The sequence below is a fragment of the Sinocyclocheilus rhinocerous genome, unplaced genomic scaffold (genome assembly GCF_001515625.1).
Source record: "Sinocyclocheilus rhinocerous isolate Xijiao unplaced genomic scaffold, SAMN03320098_v1.1 scaffold218, whole genome shotgun sequence".
Classification (NCBI taxonomy): Eukaryota; Metazoa; Chordata; class Actinopteri; order Cypriniformes; family Cyprinidae; genus Sinocyclocheilus; species Sinocyclocheilus rhinocerous.
In genome coordinates this window covers 111,197-117,196 of record NW_015664181.1, presented here as the reverse complement: position 1 = coordinate 117,196, position 6,000 = coordinate 111,197, and the positions used below count along the sequence as shown (strand labels likewise).

General features: G+C 31.1%; 1 protein-coding gene across 1 annotated transcript in view; it reads left to right on the top strand.

The window, feature by feature from the left end:
* LOC107729719 (membrane-associated guanylate kinase, WW and PDZ domain-containing protein 3-like) overlaps window positions 1-6,000 on the top strand; it is a 140,072-nt gene that overhangs the window by 97,600 nt on the left and 36,472 nt on the right. The window lies entirely within an intron of this gene.

Genomic DNA, 6,000 nt, shown 5'->3' with positions numbered 1-6,000 from the left:
CAAACATGCATGTATATATTTAAGAAAAATATGTTAAGTTTATACATTTAAAATATTTAAATATAATATCAATTACATGAATATAAATATATACATGGAAATATTTTCTAAATATATACTGTATTTGTGTGCATTTATATATAGGCCTACATAATAAATATACACAGTACACACACATTTATTATGTAAACTAAGACTTTAATTTTGAATGCGATTAATCCCGATGAATCATTTGACAAATTGAAAAACTATAATATATTGTTATATATATTATTATATTATATATATATATATATTGGTACTACATTGGTTAGCAAATAATGGATATTCAATTGTATGATGCTCATTAAATATAGTGCCTTTAGCAAATCTCAAAAAAAGTCAATTTTTACTTTGCATTATAAAAATGTGATTCCTAAATTAAATTTTAATGAAATATTATAGACATATAATTGGCCATAACATTATAATAATTATCGTACACTAAAAAAATAGTTGTAGGAACAAGAAATTGGTATTTGTGGGGAAATTGGAAATTGGTATTTCACTATTTATTACACAATTAAGGCAGTAACACATTAATTGTAAAATTTTGAAGTAGAATGGCTGGAAATAGTATTTTCATGTAATCTTTGTTTCATTTACTGTGAAAAATATTTGTATTGAATTTTAATCTTTTTATTTTTTTTTAGCTTTGCATGCTCGATTTTCATGCATTGTTGTTAAAAAATGTTTCAGAATGCAATTTATAATGAAATTCAAGTATGTCCTGCTTTCTCAATATGCCTACAAGATATGCTGTATTGAATATTAGAAAATGCTAAATGTTTAAAGAGAATCATATACCCAAAGTTAAATTGAAGGTAACTCTGTTGCCCCCTACTGAGGTTTATTACCACCAGAGCAAGAACACAAAAAAAATGCATTTACAGTACTTTTTCTGTTATTAACAACATTTGTATTTTAATGGAAACTATGCAAATTATGGTACATTTTTATAAGAGTGATCCTCAGCAGTAGTAAATGGAGACTTCCACTCTCATGGTAAAACAAAGAGCAAAAAATGATAAATCCCCAGTGTCTTCTGTTTGTTATGTGTTTGTTTGATTTTTTTTTTTCTTTTCTTTTTTTGTATGTCCTTGCCATGGTTTGTGAGCACTGTGACAGGAGGGAATCTGGGGAGGATTATAAAGCTGCTCTGCCATTTCCGACACGTAGGAAAGGAAATAGAGAAGGACAGATATAAGAAAAGGGAGGAAACTAAAGAAAAAATGTCAACGTTAAAAGGGTTATATATAAAAAACAAAAGCAAGGCGGATGAGGAATGACCAAAGATATTGACAGTTGAAAATGGGAAATAAAGAGAGTGGCACAGTGATAATGTTCTCTAAAACCTCTGGTCTTCCCCCTAACAAATTCTCTGTCTTCCCTTGACAGGATTATTATATTATTACCTAATTTTATTGGCGGAAGAAGAAGGTGGGCGAAGCAGAAGGAGAGCGATACAGAGCATCTGTCTTATAGCCTCAGACGGCTCTGCCTCAGAACTCAGAATCCAAGTAGTTAAGCTGAAAATGATGAAGAGATTCTAGACCTTTGTCCTGTTGAGGCCAGAAAGAGACCGATTGCTAAAGAGACAGTAGAAGTCCCCTTCTTGAGGTCCACAAATTACAGACTATTTGGTGTTTAACATACAGATTCCATATGAATAAACACCAAAAATACATACAGCGCTGTCCAAAGTCTCAGATCACTTTTGAATTTTTTTGCATGTTTCTAATTTAACATTTTTTAATGCTTTAGTATTTTTTTTAAAGCAGAACAAAAATTAGATACATAAAATGTTTTTTGCTAAATAGAAAAACATTGAAAACACACATCTTTATTAATTAATTATCTTAATTACTTTTAAATTTATTTTTAAGTGTTTTATTTATTTTTTAATTTTATTCATAATAATAGTAGTAGTAATAATAATAGTAATTATTATTATTATTACTATTATTAATTTGTAAGCTTGTTATTTATTGTATTTATGTGTTTTATTTTTATAATTATTTTATTTTCTGTAAGCGTTTTATTTCATTTTTGCAAGTATCGTTTTATTTTATTTTATTTTATTTTTTGTACTGGGTATGAAAAAATATGGGACCTGTGCATTTGATCTTGTAGTTTAAATGCAGAGTAGACACTATATTTTACCCAATGCAAATGAAAACTAGGCTGAGATATAACACATAGTGTGTACAATGGGTTGCGCTGTTTTGTACCTCTTATTGATTGTTAAATCGATAAAACATTGAAAATACGTCTTTCTGAAAAATTCTCAGGAAAAAAATGGTGTAGAATGTGTTAAACGCACAGCTTTTCTCTCACACAGTCTCATTTTCATTCACATCAAATTAAATATGCTGTCTTCTCTGAGTAATGTCCATTGAAGACAGTGTTCAATAGAGATGAAGTGGCTTTTATTGAATTAAAATAGAATTAAAAGAAAACAAAGTGGTATTCTCATTATCTAGGAAGTGAGATAAATGAAGTGGTGGAAGTGGCTTGGACAGTGGACCTATAGCAGCGTTAATAAAGGGTCATATTCACCTGGTGAGACTCATCACACCCCTCAGCAGTGTTGCTCCACGTTGCTCTCCTTGACCACATGTGCTGTGTCAAAGTCTCTCACTTGTTATCTCATTCACTATTCCCTGTATAGTCCATGCCACATGGTGCACCATATGGGGAAGAAATGAGTGCAGATGAGTGAGCGAATTTGGATGCTAATGTAAATAGGTACTAGTCATTTCCGTCAAGACATTTACACTAAGTTTCAGACATTTCATACGTTATCTTACATGGAACTTTAGTAACTTTTTAGTAACCTTGTAAGCAAGAATCAACAAATAAGTGTACTTGATGATTTTTAATGTATTTTATTTTTTATAATTTTTCTTTTAATTTTATTTATTTTATATGTGCCGTTATTTGTAAACATGAATCAACACGTATGAATAAGTGTACTTCATTAAGCTTATTTTATTTTATTTTATTTTATTTATTTATTTTTTTTCATAAGTTTTTGTTTTTGTAATTGTTTTATTTTGGTAAGTATTTTATTTTTGTAACTGTGTGTGTGTTTTACGTGTAACATGTACCTTACATTGTAAACAAGAATCAGCACATGAATATTTGTTTTGTTTTGTTTTGTTTTGTTTTGCTTTGCTTTGCTTTGCTTTGCTTTGCTTTGTCTTTAAACTGACCCATCCATCTCAGGTAAAATATGTCCATAATGAAATCTAATTAAGGAACAGCATAGTGTTCTCATCCTTCCTCAAAGCAGCAGTATCTATAGCATTCTAGGGTGAAGCAGTGCTACGTTCATGCGTAAAAACAGCATTCATCTCCCAGTTACGTTAAGTCATCAAGCCATTAAAACGCTGCTGATATCTGCTACTCATGTCAAAACATTGAAAATTCCTGTTTTATCCCTGTCAAAAAAAATTAGAATGATGTGATATTTCAGCTTTTCGTGGTTGGTAATCCTGCTTAATTCATGACTTCTGATGGGGACACCTGCCTTTCCGCCCCAAAGGTTATGACACATAACGGGTCACGCTGTGTTTGTGAGGAGATTATGGTGCTTTATGAGGACTGGCAGCATGGCACAGGGGTGAAGACGGGAGATTATGGGTGAGGGCTTTAGTGGTTTGTGGCGTCTGTCTGCACACGTTCACACTTTCTTCTTAAAGGCGTCATATTATAAATTTTTTATCATTTATTTATTTTATATATTGCACATTTCTTATGCAAAAGCAGGTATTTCTTAAAGCCACAGCGACAAATTCTTTCAAACAGAGAGGTGGTGGCAAATGCCCATGAAAAACTAAAATATGACTATGTAAGCACTTTCTTTAAATATGAAATAAGTAACATTGTTTGGCTGGACCGTTTGCAGTCAGGTGCAGTTGTTTATCTGCTATAGTGATGGAAAGACTTAATTCCAAAAATCATTTTTTCAAGCCGTTGTTAATGAACTTATGCATCTAATTTAATTTTATTTATGTTAGTATTTTGTTTTAATTTTCATAAGTGTTTTTTTGTATCGTATTACCTTATTTTGTAAACAAGAATCAACACATATGAACAAGTGTACATCCATTTGTGTACATTAATTTTAATTTTGTATTTAATTAAATTTTTGTAAGTGTTTTGTATTTGTTTTATTTTTGTAATTATTTGTAAGTGTTTTATTTTATTTTGTATTTTATTTTGGTAAATGTTATATTTTTGTAAGTGATGCAAAAAATAGGTTCATTAAAAAAAGATCAGACTCAAAAGAACAATCTGTTCACTAACCTGACAATACTTACAAAACCTGAACATTATTGTCAAAGATTAATAAACTAATCTGCATTGAAATGTGTCATATGAATGGTAAATCCAGACTGAAATGATCAGGGACATTGTTAAGAATAAATCACAAATCTTAAAATTAAACTTACAAATGAAAATGAACTTCTTTTTTAATGTTGAGATCATTCGGAAGGATCATATGAACAAGTGTACATCCATTTGTGTACATTAATTTTAATTTTGTATTTAATTAAATTTTTGTAAGTGTTTTGTATTTGTTTTATTTTTGTAATTATTTGTAAGTGTTTTATTTTATTTTGTATTTTATTTTGGTAAATGTTATATTTTTGTAAGTGATGCAAAAAATAGGTTCATTAAAAAAAGATCAGACTCAAAAGAACAATCTGTTCACTAACCTGACAATACTTACAAAACCTGAACATTATTGTCAAAGATTAATAAACTAATCTGCATTGAAATGTGTCATATGAATGGTAAATCCAGACTGAAATGATCAGGGACATTGTTAAGAATAAATCACAAATCTTAAATTTAAACTTCTTTTAAACATGAAAATGAACTTCTTTTTTAATGTTGAGATCATTCGGAAGGATATGTTTTGTGAATGTGGGTTTTTGACATAATCAATGATTTTATAATGAGTTGGTTTTTACATTTAAAGCATGTTTTAATACACTTTTTTTCTTTTACTTTTTTTTTAACCAAAGATCAAAGAAATTGTGATATCTCATATGACCCCTTTAATAGCATTTGTTCTCCTCCCTCGAGTTGTGTGGTTGGACTCTTCTCTCTCTCTCTCTCTCTCTCTCTCTCTTTCTGTTTCCCTTCATTTTCTCATCCACCCTCAGTCTATATCAGCAAACAATCCTCTGTCTTCTTCTGCAGAGCAACTTTCCCCAACTCTCTGTGAACTCACCCAGAGTTGCTTCTTTGGAGTTTGGCAGAAAGAGGGAAAGTGAGGCTTTTAAAAGTTCTGTGTGGAGGGTTTTCATTAGGTTTCACTTTTCACAGTTGCTTTCGACACTGTGTCAGCTTGTTTGTGAAGTCTTTTCTGAGTTAGCAAAGCTTATAAGAGACTTACGCCGTGTTGTTTTGTGCAGCTGGCTCTCACACCGGGTGTGCGCGTGTGTATGTGCAGAGTAAGATGTCACTCTAGTCCTAAAAAATGAAAAACAATTGGGCACTAATAGAAGGTATTTTCGTACAGTGAATGTACCCGTAGGAAAGCAGGATCACGAATGACATGTCTTTATTTTTCTTTCCTAGCCAGAGAGTAAATGGAACTTTTGCTTCTATTTTAATTCCATAATTTGACATATTTCATAAGTTTTGTTTTATGCTTCTTAGATTTTTTGTCCTGTAATTTTTCTTTTGTGTCTCTTAAGGTTTCACAAGAGATCTTAACATTGTTTTTTAAGAACTTTTTGATCAAATGAACAGAGCTATACCATTCATATTCATTGTATGGCTCTATACCAGCGGTGGCAAACTCCGGTCCTGGAGAGCCCTGCAGAGTTCAGCTCCAACCCTAATTAAAACTCACCTGCCTGTAGCTTTCTAGTAACCCTTCAGACCTTGATTAGCTTGTTCAGGTGTGTTTGATTAGGGTTGAAGCAAAACTGTGCAGGGCTG